Source organism: Physella acuta, unplaced genomic scaffold, assembly GCF_028476545.2.
Source record: "Physella acuta isolate Inbredline_101_S28 unplaced genomic scaffold, ASM2847654v3 ptg001746l, whole genome shotgun sequence".
In the NCBI taxonomy this organism is placed as follows: domain Eukaryota; kingdom Metazoa; phylum Mollusca; class Gastropoda; family Physidae; genus Physella; species Physella acuta.
In genome coordinates, this window is record NW_026733257.1 from 110,001 (window position 1) to 132,599 (window position 22,599).

Here is a 22,599-nt window from a genome sequence, read left to right on the forward strand (position 1 = left end):
AGGCCATAACGTGCGAGAGGAGATAGATTCACGAGGCAATCCGAAATTGAGTCCAGTTTGTTTACGAGCTGAAAACGTTTCACAAAAATTAATTCAAATTATTTTTTGAAAAAAATATCCTTCAAAGTTGTTTTTTCAACTCTTGTTTTTAAAAGATGAATAACACTGATACAGAAGCTAGCATTTAAATTATGTTTTAAGCCTTGTGAGGGGGTTTCTGTTGTCATTGTCAGTTGTAAACATTATACATCTGGGTAACATTTGTTGCTGTCAGTGGCGTAGGCAAGGGGGAGTTGGGGGGGGGGGTTATAACCCCTCCCATGTACCCCGACCCCTTTTATATATATATATATATATATATATATATATATATATATATATATATATATATATATATATATATATATATATATATAATTATATATCTGAACCCCTCTCATGACCTATTCATTGATACGCAACTGGTTGCTGTAGTGTTGTGGTGTTATGGCACTTTAAATTGTAATGGCTTAGATCAGATGGTATTAATCGACAGATGAAGTAGAGTAAATATGTTTCTGGTTTTTGAACTTGCATACACATATACGTCCTTCTTAACCTTTCCTGATAATAACAGGTTCACGCAGGTACCTGTCACAGGTAACCTGTCACAGGTAAGTAAAGATAACATTTAAAAGCAGGCGCAAGAATTTGTTCGTAATAGATCAGGGGTCTCCAAACTACGGCCCGCGGAGATCTATTTGTCCAGGAAAAATCGTTTGTCGGTGCTTACTGAGGAACTTTGCCCAGAAAAATCAAAGACATGCCTGGAAGAAACTGGCCCCCGAACTGAAAATTGATAGTTGATGCAGCCCTCGGACTGAAAAGTTTGGACACCCCTGTAATAGATGAAACCCTGTAATAAAGATTTTGCAGATGCCTGTCACAAAAAAGTATTAGACCGTGTCAAAAGAATGTGCAGTCACCTGTCAGAGATAGGTACAGGCACCGGTGACAGGTATGTGCATGCACCCATCACATATAGGTGCAGGTACCTGTCAGAGGTAGGGGTTATGGTATGTTATACAACGTCTGACATTCTGTTTAGATTATTATTTTTACATATTTTAATTTAAAAAAAACAAAAAAAAAAAAAACCTCAACGTAGAAACATTTACAATAAAAGTTTCGTGAAAAAATATTTTTTCAAATATATTTAGTATAGAGCAGGTGTTGTTCTAGTTTTCGAACTATTTCAGTCGTGACTCAGTTCAAGCTAAAGGTTTTACAGCTCAAACTCCTGTGTGAGTTCCATCATTGTTTGTTTGACGGGCGGTCGTTATATGCTTTATGGCAGGGATCAAAGCGGGACTCTAGGCCGCTCGTAGCAGTCTCGGCACAGATGGATGGTACTATATGGGGCGGTGGGGGTGGGGGTGGAGTGGAGGTTTGGTGGAGGTTGTTATATGGTAGACTACATGGGACGGTGGGGTGGATGTGGGGGTGGGGGCGAGGTGGAGGTTGGTCAGGTGGGTGTTGGGGAGGTTGGTTCATGGTAGACTACATGGGGCAGTGGGGGTGGATGTGGGGTGGGGTGGAGGTTGGTTTGGAGGTTGGTTCATGGTAGACTAAATGGGGCGGTGGGGGAAAAGGGATATTGGGTGGGGGTGGGTGGATTGGGGGTGGGGGTGTGTGTGGTTTGGAGGTTGTTACATGGTAGAATAAATGGGGGGAGGGGGTGGATGTTGGGTGGGGGTAGGGATGGATGTGGGGTGTGGATGTTGCAAATCTTCAAAGGACACAGTTTTTGTGTGGCAGTTAGCAGACTGTGGTACTGGTATAAAAGAGCTGATGTTATGGCGTCAGGTTGAGAATGGGATCCTGAGCCGATGATTTGATTGATTGTTTGTGATAGAGAGAACTACAGAACATCGCGGATTTAACAATAGGCAATGGATGAACTATAGGACGTTTAACAGCAGAGACACAAATACCAACTACAGAACAACACGTGTTTAACAACAGGCAATGAATGAAATATAGAACTATAGACGTTTAACAGCAGCGAGACAAATACCTAACTATAATACACGGGTTTAACAAGAGGCAATAAATGGACTATAGAACTATAGAAGTTTAACAGCAGAGAGACAAAATACCGAATTACATAACAACACGGGTTTAACGATAGGAAATGATGGACTATATATAGATCTATAGAAGTTTAGCATCAGAGACAAAGAGAATAAAACGGGTTTAACAATAGGCATTGAATGAACTATAGGACTATAGACATTTATTTTGAAGAGAGACAAATAAAGAACTAAAGTACAAAATGGGTTTATTAATCGACATTGATAGATATACTGAACTTTATATGTTTAATAAAACAGAATACAATATCTAACGAAGAATAGAGATTGAACAATAGACAGACAGAGAAAAGACTACTAAATAAAAAATAATAGTTTAATGATTGACAATTAGAGAACTCTAGAACAACATAAGTTTAATAATAGACCAAAGACTAAAAGAACTACAGAAAAAATAGGATGAACATAAGACAAATATAATGAGAAAACTATACAACAACAAAATTATAATAATCAAGAAATGGGAGTAGAGGAGTAATTAACTGATAAAAATGCCGTTAGGTAAATAATGTGTAGGCTTAAACATCTGTGAAAACAGTGGATCAATTAGTCTTAAGCAGAATGAAGCAATAAAATGAGTAAATTATTAGAAGGGAATTAGATAAAATATTTTTTCCACGTTTAGGCTGCTTTAATTGCCGAGTGTATGAGCACATAGTAATATTATTGTAGTCCTTTTAATTAATTAAACAAATTTAGTTTAAAATATAACTCCGTGGCGTGTATTTTATGGTTTTGCTCCAAAATCGAATGTTATTAAATATGTAAATATACATAATAGAGTATTGTACACCTGAAGAAGAAATGTAATTGTTGAATTATGTTTTATATTGAATGTCACTATAATATAAAGGATTCGACATATTTTATTTAGTGTGTGACGGCGTCATGTGTGACATACGGTATATTTGACATGTGTTCATAATATAATGATATATGTGACATATATGTCATATATTATAAACAACGGATCCAACAATATATTTTTTACACTAAAAAAGGTCAAACCTAGGCTTAAATGACCTACCGAGCTTTATTAAGCCCCCAGTGGGAGCCTTTGCTTACACATCAACACAATCAATAGTGGGGCGATTATGGCAATCTTTATTGCTAGGGGAATAATTTATGAGGGCCAAACTTTAAGCCTGCTGGCTCTGTTAACAATGGGCTGAATAATTAGGTAAATGTTGAGGTGATAATTATTTCATCACAGAGCTGATTGCAATGCTAATTACTCTTGGAATAAATAATTACATATTTCAACTATATATATATATATATATATATATATATATATATATATATATATATATATATATATATATATATATATATATATATTTGTATATAATTATATTATATATTGGTGTGTGTCTGGTGTGTGCGTATATGTTTGTGTATGGTTATAAACACACATTTGTCTCCTACAGTATTTAAAATACAACTTCTGCATTTACTCAAAAGTTGTTTTCAATTAATTAAACTGCACTGAATACGTACCCACATCCTCGCTGGGTAGGTGATGACCTGTATGGTTTAGAGCAGGGGTCTCCAAACTACGGCCCGCGGGCCGGATGCGGCCCGCGATGTCCTCTCATCCGGCCCGCGGAGACCCTATAGTCCACGGAAAAGCCGTTTGTTGGTGATGGCGGAGGAACTTTGCCCAGAAAAATCAAAGACATTTCTGGAAGAAACTGGCCCCCGAACTGAAATTTGATAGTTAATGCGGCCCTCGGACTGAAAAGTTTGGAGACCCCTGGTTTAGAGAGCAATAAATCAATTCGGCTAATGAGCCTGGGTGGAGATAAATCACGCTTAATCCGGAAAACGTGATGAAAATATGAAAAGCTTGCTAAACGTGACCGAAGCACGGAAATGGAAAATAGCTCGTATTACGTAAGATCTGAAAGACGTGACAGGAAGAATAAGTATCCAACGTGATCCTAAGAACGAGATCCCATCTACGTGATTTTGGCAACGTGATTAGGTCAACTTTATACCCATGAACGTGATCCTGTCAACGACTTGATCCTGAAAACGTGATCCTAACTACGCGACTGACAAAGTGATTATGTCAAAAACGTGATCCTGAAATCGTGTTCATGAAAAATTTAACTTAAAAACCTGAAAACCTGATTCGAACAAAGACCCTGACTACAACGTGATCCTAAGTACATGAAACTGCCAACGTGATATAACAAAACCCTGTCTACAACGTGATCCTAAGTACACGAACCTGCCAACGTGACAGAACAAAACCCTGTCACAACGTGATCCTAAGTACACGAACCTGCCAACGTGACAGAACAAAACCCTGTCTACAACGTGATCCTAAGTACACGAACCTGCCAACGTGACAGAACAAAACCCTGTCTACAACGTGATCCTAAGTACACGAACCTGCCAACGTGACAGAACAAAACCCTGTCTACAACGTGATCCTAAGTACATGAACCTGCCAACGTGACAGAACAAAACCCTGTCTACAACGTGATCCTAAGTGCCAACGTGACAGAACAAAACCCTGTCTACAACGTGATCCTAAGTTCATGAACCTGCCAACGTGACAGAAGACCCCTACGTTACCCAGTACACCACATAACTTATTCACGGTGGTCAGCTAATGACCGCCGACACTGGACACCCAACCCCACCCCTCCCAGGTATCGAACGGCCCGAGATAATCGATACCATGTGACAGTTGGTAACGGAAATCGATCCTATCACTTCCAATGTCACAGTTGGTGTCTGGTGTTACCTAATTTGTCTCGATGTCAAATGGTTCGTATCGATTTATTGTACCTATTTAATTGTATTGGCTAAAATAGCCGTCACCGTCTCTTCTATTCTAAGGTGCTGAGTTATTTTTAGGTAGTGCCAATTTGTGTATAGCGGATATTGTAAATTTCCGTTGAAATATTTGTTAACATCGAAACTTCTTTACGTAGAATGGTATATGGGGGTGGTTGGATGGTTAGAGCATGAGAATGCTAACCTGAAATTCTTAAGTTCTAATCCCGGGTTCACTGAGGTCTGATGGGTACCTGACTCACGTTCATAAAGGCGGCCGTGCATAGTGCTGACCACACTATCCCTTCATATGACGAGGTCAGTAAAACAGACGAAGTCTACTTCTCCTGCTCCATAGATCATAAGGTTTGGAAGGTTCTTTAGTTTAATTAATTACATACTACAAAGCAGGGGTAAGTATTCGCCAACAGTTATAACGGTGATACGCACATTGAACTGTAAAGAAACTAGACATTAATGAATCTTAATGACAATATACATTAGTAAACTGTCATGAAAATAGACATCAATGGACCTTAAATAAAATAGAAATTACTAAGCTGTGAAGAAAATAGACACGAATGAATCTTAAAGAAAATAGACAGTACTTAACTTTGAAGAAAATAGACATGAATGAATTTTAAAAGAAAATAGACATTAGGAACTATTAGGAAAATACACATTAGTAAACTTTAAAAGGAAGTAGAAATTACATATTAGTGAGCTGTTAAGAAAATAGTAATCTTTGATAAAATAGACATTAGGGAACTGTAAAGAGAATAGATATAACTGGCATTTAAAATTTATTATATAATCAAGCTTCGGCGTAATTACTGCGGGGATTACTAAAGTTTACTTCAATTATTGAGCGAAAATGTAATTTAAAACTTTATCTGCTTTTCCTCATTAGTTATCTTCTCCTGCATTGAAGCGGGGTTTGGTTTCAGCTACTCTGTGCATAATCTCATCAGTGGGATTACGTCACTGTGTTTCTGGTTTTAGGTGACCTCGCCACTAACCAAATACATAATCTCATCAGTGGGATTACGTCACTGTGTTTCTGGTTTTAGGTGACCTAGCCACTAACCAGGTACATAATCTATTCAGTGGGATTACGTCACTGTGTTTCTGGTTCTATGTGACCTCGCCACTAACCAAGTACATAATCTCATCAGCGGGATTACGTCACCGTGTTTCTGGATCTAGGTGACCTAGCCACTAACCAAATACATAATCTCATCAGTGGGATTACGTCACTGTGTTACTGGTTTTATGTGACCTAGCCACTAACCAAGTACATAATCTCATCAGTGGGATTACGTCACCGTGTTTCTGCTTTTAGGTGACCTCGCCACTAACCAAGCGCCAACATCAGAGGAAATGTAACAATGACGTCACGTCACGTGATGAACTGACGAGGTAAGGTTGGGGTCACTCCATCAAAGCAGTGATGACGGCACTGACATGTCATGACAGACAAGTGCGACAACTCTTGAAAAAATCCATGTCGAAATAAGCTTAATTACAGTTGGCAATGCTGCAGGGGTAGGTGGGGATAGGTGGGGGTTACAGAGGATTTGCACAGGTACTATTCGGTCTTAAACTCATTATAAACACGTGACCATTCTGATTTTTTTTTAAATCACCAACAAGGTACCTCGCTAGAAAAGGAATGTTTCAAATGGAGACCTTTGAATCCTGAGATGTTTTGACAATATACGGAGATGTTGAAAATAAGCATTATACTTAAAGTGGTGGGGATGGCCATTTGTCTTGGGCTGTAATATACAAGATTTTCCGTTCCTGAGTGTCTAGGTATAACGATAAATACATATAAAATGAACTACATGATAGAAGACACACCGACACACAAACATACAAACAAATGAACGGAACATTGACAAATAAAGCGACTTATAATGTCTAGCAAGGTAGGGTTTGGGTAAAAGAATAGCACATTTTTAATAGAAATGCCGTCTTTTCTTGAGGGGTCATCAATTAAAGGTCAAGCTGACGCCTCACCCACATCCACATCCAGCGAAACTAAACGCTACATACAGATTCTAAAATGTTGCTAGACATCAACTCAAACAAACACTGTACAAATGAACTACATCAAACACGGCATCACCCACTCATGCTGCAAGCAAATACAACAATGAACTACTACAGAGATCTAGCAGTGGCCATAAGTGTGGAAACACAATGGTTTGTTTCGCAAGGGAACAATGGTAAACATCACAGTATAGCGTGCTGAAAGTTTACAGGAAGTGTACTCATTGATCTCATGGGGAGTCGGGCAGGGAGGGGGAGGAGAGGGAGGGGGCATTGTCTGGTGCTGGGTAAATATGTAAGGTGTGCCAGGTGATAGCAGGTTGGTCTGGTTCGGGGAGAAGGTGGTACTTGCCAGGTAGGATGTGTGGGGGAGATGATGGTAGATATGTTGGACGGGGAGATGATGGTAGATTTGTTGGATGAGGGGAATGGTGGTAGACATGTTGGATGTGGAAGGTGATGGTAGATATATTGGATATGGGAGATGATGGTAGATTTTATGGAAGGAGATGGTAGATAAGTTGGATGGGGAGATGATGGTAGATTTGTTGGATGTAGGAGATGGTAGATATGATGGATGGAGAGATGATGGTAGATATGTTGGTGTGGGGAGATGATGGTAGATATGATGATTTTGGGATTTTATGATGTATATGAAGGCTCTTGAAGACGTTGCTAAATATAATGTATATGAATTACATCAAGTTTTACTCTACATCTATGCAAAGATAACTGTAGACAAACTGGTAAACAGAACCGCATATATCAGAATCAATTTAAGGAGAACTTTGTCAAGCGAAGACAGGACACATCAACAAAGATGTATACATTCTGGTATTTTAACAGTGGGGATGGGGAGTGTGGGTAAAAAAAAGGGGGTGGGGGTGGGGGTTGATTCACATCGACATCCAGTAACGCAGATACCAGATATATGGTCTAGCTCGACAGACTAGCACTAGGATAACAAAGTCAAAGACGAATGCCTGATTTATCGCGCGGTTGTTGTGTATACAGCACGCGCGGTTGTTGTGTATACAGCACGCGCGGTCGTTGTGTATACAGCACGCGCGGTCGTTGTGTATACAGCACGCGCGGTTTTTGTGTATACAGCACGCGCGGTTGTTGTGTATAAAGCACGCGCGGTTGTTGTTTATACAGCACGCGCGGTTGTTGTGTATACAGCACGCGCGGTTGTTGTGTATACAGCACGCGCGGTTGTTGTGTATACAGCACGCGCGGTTGTTGTGTATACAGCACGCGCGGTTGTTGTGTATACAGCACGCGCGGTTGTTGTGTATACAGCACGCGCGGTTGTTGTGTATACAGCACGCGCGGTTGTTGTGTATACAGCACGTGCGGTTGTTGTGCTAGTGCAGGTTTCACACGCGAAAATAATTTAACAATTTCTGAACATTATGGCCTATTCTCCTGGGTGGTAAATGTTTAGGCCTATATTAGTATATATATATATATATATATATATATATATATATATATATATATATATATATATATATATATATATATATATATATATATATATATATATATATATATATATATATGTGTGTGTGTGTGTGTGCGTATGTCTGTGTGTGTGTGTGTGTGTATTTATTGGAATACAGAATGGAAAAGATATATTATATTTCTAAGTAAATTGGGACGGCAGAAGTAGAGAGCCAGCCTTGAACCACGACGTGTGAAGTCATGCAGCTGTTCCTGGTGGTGAGTTATTGCGTAATAGTGCACAATTTGTGTGCAGTTTGTTTCGCTTCATTGACACGGACGCATATTTGATGAACTCTGGTCTGATGTGTGGTAATTGTTACTGTAGAGTTCTTTTTAATAGGAGGTATTCTTTTTACTGTAAAACTCATGTTTTTTATGTCATGCAATAATGACTGTAACACTCTTTGAACAAGAAGGTACCAGATGATATATTAGATAACACGATATTGTAATATTTTTGTGGGGGATCCAACATCAGACGATATAAAAAAAATTGTTGTTTAATTCAAGTAGACATATTGTAGTAACCGAATCAATTACGGTGCAAATTGTTTTTTTTATCTCAGAAAACTGATGAGTTTAAGATGGCGTGTATTACCTTAGTGTGCTTCTGGTGGGTTAGAGTGGTAGAAGGGGAGATAGCGGCGTCTGTTACAACAAAGGTGAGTGACGGAGCATTCAGACAATGATGTTTGATGTGAGTGTGTTTCTTGTAATATTTAGCGCTTTATAATGAGTCATCGACGAAGGAAATTACGGAAAATGGGTAACTAAAACAAGTTTGAGTGAAAAATATGAATTATGTTGCGTTATGTGAAGTTCAGGTTAAATTTATCACTATGTAGGCTATGTATGTATATATATATATATATATATATATATATATATATATATATATATATATATATATATATATATATATATATATACATTAGAATAGGTTTAATCTATGAAGTCATAATGCATATATTATTATTTACCAAAAGTGTTGTTTAATGGTTTTACTATAATGTGTTTTTGCAGGCAATGATGAGCCACTATTTCACCTTGATTTTTATGTGCTGGTGATGAGGTTAAATCAACCGCTACAGAGGTAGTTTTTTTTTGTGTTGTGTGCGCGTGGTGAACTGTTTTTTTTTTAAAGAATCTAAAAATGAATCTACAGGAGACGCTTAAAAAAGCATAATTTCTTTCTTTCTATAGGTGTTTTTTTTTTCAATACCGTGGGAATAAAACAAGCATGATGGGTAACGTGGGTGGGGGGATGTTGCAAGCAGCTGTTGTAGAGTAATGATAACAAATGTGTGGAATGGAATGGTAGAGCGTTTGGTTGCTAACTCGTAGGTCTCGAGTTCGGATTTCTATTCGGATTTGTGACTGTAGTCCACCCAGCTCTGGTGGGTACCTAACTCACGTTTGGGGTAAGTAAATGTGGCTGATTACACCATCAAGAAACATATAAAACTCTACTTCGTCTGCCCGCTAGGTCTAAAGAAGAATCTGTACTTTTTTTTACTCTTTCAATACACCCACTGCCAGCGAAAAGATGTATTAGAGACTTGATTCAATAAACAAACGTAGCGAGTTAATGCGGGTTAATGCAGCTAAATTCTACCGTTCCCGCCACGCTTTCGTCTCATCGCACACTAAATCGTCTGCTGAAATCGTGAGAACATGTGGTCAAACCGGAAATGCATCCATCATCATAAATAGTTCAGACAGCGACGCCATGTTTTTTTTTTTACTCTGGTCTGAAGTAGTGATGTGATAATCGGAGAGAAGGGCGAACGCGAGATTTAAATAGAAACGATGAAAAAAAGGTTGTGTTAGATTTGATTATAGAAAGTAAAAAATCTAACAAAACACACGATTCATCTCTTAGTAATTAGTAGACAAACATACATTAAAACTGTAGGCCTCTTAATATAATTGAAGATATTTTGATTTTGTTGTAAAACATTGGTTAAAATATGTTTAATAAACATAACAAAATGAAGGCAAATTGGATTTTTTATTACAGTAAATATTAAGAAAATAGTTGTAACCAAACTTTAAAGAATATCAAGTTACACGTTATTTTTTTGTTTTTTTTTTTAGAAAGAACATTTCGAAGAATTTTAAGCTTTAATTTTTTGTATATTTCTTTGAATTTTTAATTAAAAATGCATGTAAACAAAATGACCCTATTGAATGATAAGTTTGGACCATCCTATTCTACTGAAATATACGCCACGGAAACATTATTTAACTTACTAAAATATAAGTTATGGTATCGTTATGTATCTTATTGAAAGATAAGCTACGGGAACTTAATAAAAGATAAACTTTGAAAAGATGAAGTATCCTACGGAAAGAGTTTCTATGGAAATCGTGTGAGTTCTACTAAATAATAAGCTATGAATACACACTATCCCACTGAAAATAAAGCTACGCTTACATATTGTCCACAGTAGGAAATGTTCTCTAAATAGATTGTTCTACTACAGAAGAAACTATTCAAATAGAATGTCCTATCATAAGATTAGCAATGTTAATAATATGTCGTATAAGATACATAAAATTAATGCTAAATGTCCTTAATATCCCATATTTCTTGAATAAATTACGGACAAGATTTGTGAATAGAATAAAGCTGTCTCGCATAGCGAAAACAAAACAATACCTCGTCAGCTAACAAAAATAACACAGAATCGAGGAATGGATTTACGGCGAGTACGCATGCGCGAGGGTATAAAGATAAATGGGAAATGTCCGGAATAAAACAAGCATGATGGGTAACGAGGGCCGAGAGGAAACGGCTGCAAGCAGCTGTTGTAGAGCAATGGTAACAAATGTGGCCGGCGGAATGAAAGAGATTTTTATTTTTGATACTTTTCCGATTGGGTAGAAGTACTTTACTCTCGGGCAATGTTAACAAATGTGGGCGGCGGAGAGGCAGAGAATACTTCTTTTGATAACAATTTTAGTCAGATTGGGCAGAAGTACTTCTCTGTGATGTTACCAAACTGTGTATGTTTGTGTGGGGGGAGGGGGAGGGGGGCAGAATGGCAGAGATTATTTTGATGGGACAGTAGTAGTTTCAGACAGATTGGTTAGAAATATTGCTCTATGATAAGATGTATCAAATGGGGAGGGGGGAGGGGGTGTATATTGGCGCACATCATATTTGTAGGTAACAAGATTTACAGTCAGATTATGCAGAAATAATTTTCTATTGGACAATGTGAGGGGCCGATTGGCAAAGAATATTTTATTTCATGTATTAGATTGGGTGGGCTTACTTCCCAATGGCACAATTTTAAAACATGCTTGGGGCAGTTTTGGGGATAAAAAAAAGGTAAAAATAATGCAAAGTTAACAAAAACGACAGGTATGGGAGATAGAATAGCTTATAGAGCAAATTTTAACAAATGCTTAGAGCAGTGAAAGACTTACACCAGTTGAGAGAGTGCGAAGTTAAAGTTGAAGGAGAAGCAGAGTTAGTGTTTCTTTAAAATTATGATGGGATTTGGTGGTATCCCAGCGTTCTACCGACAGTCCTTTGAACATCTCTAGATTTTATGCTCAGTTTTTATATGCTCTATGCGACGGCGTGGCAGTGCGGTAGAGCGCTAGAATGCTAGCCCGGAAGTCACGAGTCCAAGCCAGTAGAACGTCCATGAGTCCACTTAGCTCTGATGAGTACCTAACTCATGTTAGGAAAAGTAAAGGCGGTTGGGCAAAGTTCTGTCCACACCTTCCTTTCATAAATACCGAGGTCAATAAACGTCGGAAATCTACTTCTTCTGCCTGAAGGATCGCTAGGTCTAAAGAGCATTCTTTTACTTACTTTATTTATATTCTGTACAATGCTATTACGACGCTACTCTCCATCGTTCAAACTAGAACAACATAATAACCGAAGTTCGGACTGTTCAACATGTTTAGTACTTCCGTTTCAACCGTACCGATCACAGAAACTTGTTATCAAATGCCTACCCTTTTAGCAACAGCCTGACCTAAACATGCAGACACCCACTTCCTCCACACGTACATACCACCCTCTGCTATTCCTGTGAACTATTTACCTAATCGACCATTGATGTACCCTACATAAGTGTGACTGTGTACCTTTGTGTCTAAAACACACACATAAACTAGGTTGATGTTAGTCGTTTGAGTGTACCCTACATAAGTGTGACTGTGTACCTTTGTGTCTAGAACACACAATAAACTAGGTTAATGTTAGTCATTTGAATGCACGTGACCAAAAAATGCACTTGACCAGGTCCCGTACATGCAGGTTAGTAGGCGCCGACCGCAGGTTAAAAAAATCTGTGGCATACCCGAGCACTGGGTCGTCGTTTCGCCCGAGGAGTTGGATCAGTTGTGTGCCAGCAAACAAGCTTGGGACAATCACTGCTGTGTCGTTTGTTGTATTAAAAGTGAATAATTCATTGCCTCGCTGTGGTAAACATTGAACGGTGGATGGCGTCGGTTGTTGAACTGACGGTGGGGGGGGGGTGATTGTGGGGGTGGGGATGATGGCCATGGGGGTGGGGACCGGTATTTTAGAGAACTAAGGAATAGGGAAGGGATGCCAACGTCAGCGAGAGGACATGGGTGTGGGGGTCGGATGTTGAGGGTAGGAGTGCGGGGGGGGGGGGGGGGGGGTTCGGATAATGAGGGTAGGAGTGCCTGAGGGGAGGGGGGTTTGTGTGGGGGTAAGTGATTGGTCAGGGGTGAGTGGTTTGTCTCTGCCATTTAAGTACGGGATGGGGTATGAACGTCAGCGATATGACATGATGTTGGGCTAATGCGGGGGTAGGGTAAGGGTTGTGAAATGTAGTTAAAGGGCGGGGCAGAGTGGTGAATGGTAGGTGTAGTGTTACTAGTATTATAGTACTCAGTACTGTGTGGGTACTTTGTCAGTAAGAGAAGGGTGTGGCATAGAGGTTTTTTTTTTTAAATAGCAGTAGATCACAAGGGAATGATTACAGTGGGCGGATCTCATCGATAGCACAGTAAAGTAGTAATGCTACCGAAAGTGGTTGTGGGATAGATTCAACTAGTAATGTGGGAAGGGGGTTACCCGGAGATAATACTTTAGGAATCATTGTGTGGAGTTAGATGAGATAAGTTTCAAAAAACGCGCTTTAAATACGTACATTTTATATTGCTACGGACCCAAGAGTGAGTCAGTTCTGAGATCCGACTTCCGGTAACAAGAAGTTCCCTAGACACTTTCAGTTCCGTGGCGGCGAGAATATTTTCCCGATACAACGAGATTTTAATGCAAAATATGAACAAGTGAGCTCTACTCAAGAGCAACGCAAGACAATCTCAACAAACAATTGTGAGGCAATAATTGCTAGTATGTAATCAACCGACTTATTTATCCGAACAAAAAGCTTAAAATTGTGTCCTTCTGCACTGAAAACATCTGCAACATATTCTTGTAAAGCATATACTGAACACACCACTCTATTAGTAGCGGACCTAAAATTTATAATCATATGTCGAATGTCTAACTTAAAATCCACAGTGCCTGGAGTAACTTATTATCTATGCATGACCGTATTTCACACTTTGAGAACCACCGAACTCTAAAATCCAACACTTTGCAAGATATCGGAAGATTATCATCAACACAACGCCACACTACACCGCAAATAATAACACATTCCGCTGTTCAACCTATTTATCAACAAAAGACTGCCACAACACAGAAACTAATTAAACAGTTGCATTGTATCGACGGAATTTTTTTTTCTTACAGTGGAGTAGAACATACAGTGGCGGCAAGAAAATTACACCTGCATGAAAAAAAAAACCTGCAGAAGCGGCATTTGTCTGTCGTCTAGTGAGGAATATGAACTAATTGAGAACAAGTGTTGGGGTGTTTCACCCAAAATTCACACATTCGCTGTTGCTTTCTATGTTATGACACCTATTTTCACGCAGTATTCAAGTGTTTTAAGTAATAGATCGACTTAATCTATTCTTTTCTTATTCGGGTATGTAAAGCCTATGACAAGCTACAGTGTATCTTAAAGCATCTTGATGTATCTTAGTGTATATTAGTGTATCTTAATGTATCTTTCTGTAGTGTATCTTAGTATATCGTAGTGTATCTTAGTATATATTAGTGCATCTTAGTGTATCTTAGTGTATCTTAGTGTATCTTATTGTATCTTAGTGTATCTTAGTGTATCTTAGTGTATCTTACTGTCTCTTAGTGTATCTTAGTGTATCTTAGTGTGTCTTAGTGCATCTTAGTGTATCTTAGTGTATCTTAATGTATCTTAGTGTATCTTAGTGTATCTTAGTGTATCTTAGTGTATCATAGTGTATCTTAGAGTATCTTAGTGTATCTTAGTGTTTCTTAGTGTATCTTAGTGAACCTTAGTGCACTTAGTGTATCTTAGTGCACTTAGTGTATCTTAGTACACTTAGTGTATCTTAGTGTATCTTATTGTATCTTATTGTATCTTATTGTATCTTAGTGTATCTTAGTGCACTTAGTGTATCTTAATGTATCTTAATGTATCTTGGTGTATCATATTGAGGAGATGTGAGTTACACGTGCGCGATCATAGTTACTATCCGTCCCTCCATGTTGATATACCGGTATTCTGTTATGAAGGTCCGCGTAGCAAAGTTATTCCCTCACCAGAGATTGCCCTATTTATTCGATGGTTAACTTCCTACTTCGCCACTACGCAAGCCATTGTTAGCAAAGTCACTGTAGGCCCAGGGTTTTCTAAGTGAACATCACTCAAGACTTATGTCAACATGTCAAGTTGAAGGTCCTAAATTTTTGATCAACAGACTGACCTCTAGTTGGGAATGTTCACTTTAACAAACAAATTGTCTGATAGTGTTTTAACTCCGAAAAATCTACCGGTGTCGATGTTTCTTTCAACTACCTACCATAAATTCAGAAGACAAAACTGTAACTACCAAATAAGAAAAACACAACAACTTAACTAACAATCACTAACCTGCTAGACAACAAACAGACTACACTTATGAACTCACACGTTAACTAATTGATTGCCATTTAGAAACTGACACGACACCACATTGACTGATACAATAACGAAGACACACGACAGCCAATGAAGTACCAACCATGAACGGACACGACAACAGCAAGCACTTCCCTCCGCGAGGGCTACAACACAAACAAATTATTTCCGCCTACGTCAAACGACGCGTCACCTAATCACTCCGTCCAATCCCCACACGGGACCGAAAAGGACCGACCTGACCCACGGCTTAACCATGCCATGAGGTCATCTAGGGCCACCTACTGCCCGTCTATGGAGATACAAGTCTCAATGCCATCAGGTCATCTAGGTCCACCTACTGCCCCTCTATGGAGATACACGTCTCAATGCCATCAGGTCATCTAGGTCCACCCACTGCCCCTCTATGGAGATACAAGTCTCAATGTCATCAGGTCATCTAGGTCCACCTACTGCCTGTCTATGGACATACAAGTCTCAATGTCATCATGTCATCTAGGTCCACCTACTGCCCGTCTATAGAGATACAAGTCTCAATGCCATCAGGTCATCTAGGTCCACCTACTGCCCGTCTATGGAGATACAAGTCTCAATGTCATCAGGTCATCTAGGTCCACCTACTGCCTAACTATAGAGATACAAGTCTCAATGCCATCATGTCGTCTAGGTCCACTGCCCCTCAATGGAGATACAAGTCTCACATTTATTCAACCGAACTGACCTAGAAATCACAGTTTGTATTCGGTACCTACGCCCTTACCCGTGTTATTGTCAGAGTTTCTTCCAGGCAGCTCCGCCCCCCCCCTAAGAAAGTCTACTTCCCCCCCCCCCCCACACCCCCGAACGAAATGGAATTTATATAGAAAATGTATACATTTAACAATGCCCCCCACCCCGGAAATTTTAGTCGCCCCCCCCCCCCATCGAAAATTTCAAGTACCCCCCCCCCCCCCCCACGGAGAAAAAAAGGTCTGGAAGAAACACTGGTTATTATACGCACTGACCCGGGATATCAGAAAAACAGAATTTGGTACATTTGCGTTGACCCGGAATTCACGTCAGCTAAATCTGGTACATTCGCGAACAGTGATGGAACTAGCCGGCAGACGATTCCGGTAGTGGCCGGAGCAGGATGTTTTTACCGGCAGTGAGGTTAATGTTACCGGAAGTGCTACTAGGGAAAGGTTTAATATTTATAATTAATTGCGGTATGTTGATTAGTAATGAATGAGATTGATATTACGATTAACTGGGGTAGTTTCAAAATAATTGTACGTTTCAACAATGTAGCTAGTTTCAACACACCAGAATAGATTTAACCAGAGCAATCATAGTTAAGCTTTAACACATAGATTAAAACATTTGTTTCATTCATCGCAGTGCTAATAACCAGAGGCGTAGCGACCCTTCCCGGCGCCCGGGGATATACTTTCAATTTGGCGCCCCCCTCGGGAGCAAATTTTCGATTTGCACCCCCCCCCCCCCCTCGAACTTTTCATTTGCACTCCCCCCCCCTCAAACTTTCGATTTGCACCCCCCCCCTCGAACTTTTCATTTGCACCCCCCCCCCTCAAACTTTCAATTTGGCGCCCCCCCCTAAGGTCGGCGCCCGGGGACATATGTCCCCCCCGCCCCCCCCCCCTCGCTACGCCTCTGCTAATAACAGTTTGGTTAGTATGCAGTGCCGGATTTACGTATACGCTAAACAATATATAGCTCAGGGTCCCCGTTATCTTGCCGTCACCCCACCCGCTCATCTTTTTTTTTTTTGAAAACCGTGGTAGGCACTTTTTCACCAAATTTATTTTCAAAACATTTATTTAATTTTTTTTTTCAAACTGTCGGAGATTCAACTTTTATAAACACATTTTTGTAAGCAACACTAAAAAATACAAGCTAATATTAACCACTGACATATAATATATGGACTTAAAAGGTCCTCAACGAAAAAAAAAAGCTTAGTTTCTTATCAAATCTAAATCCTGTCCTTATAATTATAATACTTGATTTTCATCGCAATATAAATAACAGTTGGGTTAGTTTGGCACTCCAACTTAGGATCATATATATTTTGGCTCCTTGAGAATAATAATGATAATGAGACAGTTTGAGTCAATCCGGTACAAATATTTCAGAAAGTCTTGAGCAACCTGTCACAGTAAATACCATCAGCTATTCAGGTAGCCATTTGAGCTGAGTATAAACATGATGGATAACAGACTAAATCATTTTCGGACTTATCTCTTGAACTAGAACAGGGATCTCCAGGCCCGCGAAGTTCTCTCATCCGGCCCGCGGAGATCTTTTTGTCTAAGGAAAAATCGTTTGTTGGTGATGGCTGAAGAACTTTGCGCAGAAAAAAATCAAAGACATGCCTGGAAGAAACTGGCCCCCGAAGTGAAATTTGATAGTTAATGCGGCCCTCGGACTGAAAAGTTTGGAGACCCCTGGACTAGAACTACAGTCCTTTGGAAGTTCTGTTCTACGAATGAATGCCCGAACACACAAATATGCCTCCAATGGCTGATCAAGCTAACGTAGAGCAGGGGTTATCAAACTGTGAGACGAGCCTCTCAGCAGGAGAGTTTGTGCGTAAAACAACAGAAATGTACAACATAGTAATTTACAAACGCAAGTATTATAAGCAATTAATCAACACATCAATCAATAATACATATAGTTATGTATATCTTCGTTAATTTCATTATTGATAGGTTGAAACCAATTGCATTTTAAAAAAAAAGGTTTTCGTTCAATATCGAATAGTCCTGGTTATTTCCCTTAATTAATAAAGTAAAGTATTAAAGGGATATAACTTTCTAATAAAATGCTTAATATTTTTATAATACATAGAAACTTCAAAGCAGCTATATTAAAAGATAGTATCAATGTAAATTGAATAATCAATCGTTTATATTAATGAGCGTATGAAAAAACATTAAAATCTTTACATTAGAGAAAAATAAGAATTATACTATCTTCTCTAATGCAAATATAAAACCTTTAGCTATTGTAAATATAATTTGTTAACTTTTTGAAAGTCCAACACACCACATTGATCCTAGACTGTTCTCCTAAGCATTAACTTTTCAAAAATATCTCAACATTGACCTTGTTTTTAAAATTGTATAGCAATTGACATAGTATTCCCTTTTCAATTTTATTGTATAGAAATAAAAAAAAAACATTGACCTTGCTTAAAATTTCTATAGTTTTAATTTACCGTAATCCTAAATTAATTTCAGCTCTACTTTAAAGCCCAAACCCACCACAACCCACTTTGCCGAGGGTTTGCATTTTCAGGTTTTTAAAAAAAATAATTGTAATTAGACGTTTTGTATTAGATATATGTATAAGTAAACCATCTTAAATGCATGAAAGTAAGAAAGAAATATTACTATTGTAAATCTGTATCGTTCCTCACAAGCCGATGATTAAAACTGTAATACTAAAGCGAACATGCAAGGCAATCTGACGCTGTAAATTTCATGAAAAAAAAACAATAAAAAAAAAAACAACTCTCAACATTAACCAAGAAACCATGAAACGTCACTTACTTAAAACTGTCGAAATCTCTCCGTAGTGCTTAATGTTTTGTCACGGATCGAAACGGGCTTGCGAAATTTCAACTACTTCTAACGGACCGATTTATTTCAAAGTTGGCCTATTCCCAACCAGGAAATTCTGCTAGAATGTGCTTTCTGCAGTGTGCTTTTCACCTCGGCCACATTTCATCTGTGTGAATGAATGATTAAATCAGCAGTGTTAACTATTAGTATGAACAAATCAATCCATCACGACACTAAATCACTCATTGATTCGCTCTATTTTCAATTTTTTTGGATGCGGTGTAAATGCATATAATCAATTATGAAATCATATCTGCCTTATCCATAATTCAATTAGTTCCGATGAGACAAAAAAAAAAAAAGGTGGGGGGGGGGGGGGGGGGGGGGGAGAGAGTGGATGAACATTAAAGCACTACTTTTCCAGTAAGAAAAAAATTGAAATTTCCGTTCACCTAATTCTAGCCTGCACAAGAAAAACAATTTAATTGCACGACCCCTCACAAGCTATACCCAGACGAAGCTCACTTACCGGCAAAGTGACGTCATAGAATCCAGGCGTCAGTTTGTTTTTTTGCAGACGAAACCGACCGACTCCAGCAGACGATGATGTTAGAGCACGGCACGACCAAGTCAACTTTGTGCCTGGACAGCTCACTCGAAACTCATAACTCCAGCGTGCATGCGCGTGCGTCACGTTGAGCACGCTACTGCCTCGAGAACGTCGTCACAAAATGACGTCATCGTTCGCTGAGCTCCTGCCTGTCATCACATGCAAAAAGCCGGCGGTATGACGCGGTGTCGGCGAGACGGGAATCGTACGCTGGCGAGCGGTGAGTGTGTGTGTGGGGGTGAGTGCGTGAGTGGTGGTACCGCGCGGCAAGGCCGTTGCTACCACGTTGCATTCGACGTGGGGGGAGGGGGTGGGGGGCTGGGGTGCGATGACCTACTTGTGGCTCACGACGAAGTTATAGGGAAAAAAAATATTTCTCACCTTTCAACTTTTGACCTCGCGGATATGAAGCTAGCTTTTATTTCTTTCGTTATTCTCGATCTTATCTATACATCTTCTAGCAGAATGACTGGCTTTGAACGTGCACTTACACCTGGATTTTGTATCAATGATTCAACCATAATTTTAGTTTATCTCAGTCATTTAGAGCAAAGTAGATGAAAACCAGGTTTATTTAATTATTTTTTGTACACGATTCTATTTATATCACACAGTATCTGTTGAAATACATTTTACTAAATGAAATGTTTTATAGGTAGGAGTTATGGGGAAAGGACGGGGGGGGGGGTTAACTTGCTGGAATTAATATTTACACTAAAGAGTAAAAGTGTTCCGTATTTTGCTAACATTCGGTCTAACCTCGAGAACATGTTGTTCTAGAGTTTCTGTTGTTTTTTTTAAATTGTCTGGAAATAATTTCGATTTAAATACAAATCGATTAAGCTTGAACGTATTCCGTGTTCAGTATAAATTTACATTTACATTGTGTAATAGATTTCCATCTGATTTAAGAGCGGTGTACATTTCCAAGGCTTTTCAATTTGAAAGTGATATTCACTTTTAAACTTTGAAATGGAATTATTCGTCACAGCTGATCAAAAAGGTGGCTCGGATAGCCGGAGTTGTCTGTTATTTAGAGTTAAAAAAGAGATTACTTCCCTTTTTAGTCTCCGTCCTGCCACTGTTGTATAAGGTTTAATTTCTTTTTGTGTGTGTTTACTATTGTCAGGTAAGATAACTCTAGACATTATTTGCTTACTTGCCCTTTGTTATGTACCATTTCATTGCAGCACATAGAAAGGTAACCGGATCACAATTCACGTATTTTATGCAATATGCAGAATGATTTATTTACCTATCCAGACCCTAATTCCGTTCACCTCTCTCGTAACAGCCACTTTTATTTCGAATTTGGGATTTACTCAATTTGGGGTTAGAGCAGTGGTACCTTTATCTACGAGTGATTCTGTATACTAAACTATTTATATACGAGCAGTTGAGCTAGTGATGTTTTCTTTGAGTTACGAGCAACATTTAAGATACGAGCAAGTGAACCCATGTGGACAAGAAACACCCCACAAATGTTGCAACTGATCATACATCGTAGCTATTTTGGAGGAATGAACGGATTAATGGAGAAAACTGTTCTGATATACAGGCTATTTGACATTTAAATTTAAGCAATATTACGGAACGAATTAAACTCGTTTCCCTTGTAGTAGGTTAGACTTGCGTAATTGGTGGATGTTATAAAAAAACTATGGACAGTTAGAGTTACATATGTTTTGACAGAATCACCACATGACCTATGTCGGCAGTATGTCTTTATGGAACTTCTACTACTAGATTACAACGCACAAAAATGTAGGGGTTAGTTAAACTTCCTCTCTCTTTTCGATTAAAAAATCAATGTCTCCCCCTTAATGGACAGTACAATATCTTTCGAGGAGAGCTGTTGAAAAAATAAACAAAGGGTATGATCTAGGTAAGAGGACAAAGGACGGATTGACCCTTTTGTTACTTCTGCTTCTCTTGACCTCTCTTGTACGGTAAACATAGTCTCCCCTTATTTCAAACACTGCCGATATTGAAAATATAATTGGTTTTTTACCTCATTACAATACTATTTTAAAATTAAATTCATTTAGACATTTTTTGTTAAAGGTAGAGATCCAAGACAAATCTGGCAGATGAAGTAGAGTTAAACTGTTTCAGTGACTTCGGCATCTGAAGCGATAGTATGGTCAACACTGTGTACTGCCGCTTTTGTTTTCCCTAGCGTAAGTTAGGTACTAATCATAGATGAGTGGAATCAGGGACGTATACTGACTTGAACCCGTATTCGTACTTGTAAATATCGGGTTAGCAGTCTAGCGCTCTATTTCTAGGCCACGCCGTCCCTCATCCAAATTTTATACTTTAAAACTGTTTTCCTTACACTAGTGGGGTTCGAACTGAAAGGCCGTGCTATAGCTAACCACATCTGTATGTAATTATACAACATCCAATATGGCCGAACAGTCCAACATGGCGGACCAGCTCACGTCTGCAAGCACCAGGTATCCCTAGATTAGTAATTAAAAGCTTGATTAGCCTAAACATTTTTCCCCTGTTGGCTAATAAGCTGGCCCTAAGAGCAGGGGAGGTAATTAATGTTTAAAGCCCCCAAAAACTCAAGGAAACAAGGGTTAGTGAGTCAGTGCTTGTATGCTGCTGTGTGAGGTAGGGCTTACATCAAATAATTAAAGTTTGCAATCTTCAAATTTCCCCATTAAAAAGTCAGAATATAATAGGTAAGTTACTGCTAGTATTAATCCACAACACTCCTTAACCACTTAGTAACATTTAAACAACACGCCTCGATTCTTCATGCGTAAGAATATATTCCAAGCATTACATTACCTACTCGCTCTAATCCTACACATGCCTGAATTTACCAATGGCATAATCCAATAACCTCCTTAATCCAATAAACGCCCTAATCCAATAACCTACCATTTAAATATGTGCACTATTTCAATACA

General features: G+C 38.9%; 1 protein-coding gene across 1 annotated transcript in view; it reads right to left on the reverse strand.

Moving 5' to 3' along the window:
* The window catches only part of LOC131930251 (uncharacterized), a 63,517-nt gene extending 43,674 nt beyond the window's left edge, over positions 1 to 19,843 (reverse strand). The window contains exon 1 of the mRNA XM_059286661.1: positions 19,595 to 19,843. The gene's annotated coding sequence lies outside the window, so the exon portion shown is untranslated. The remainder of the gene's footprint in view (positions 1 to 19,594) is intronic.
* Positions 19,844 to 22,599: the final 2,756 nt, after the last annotated feature.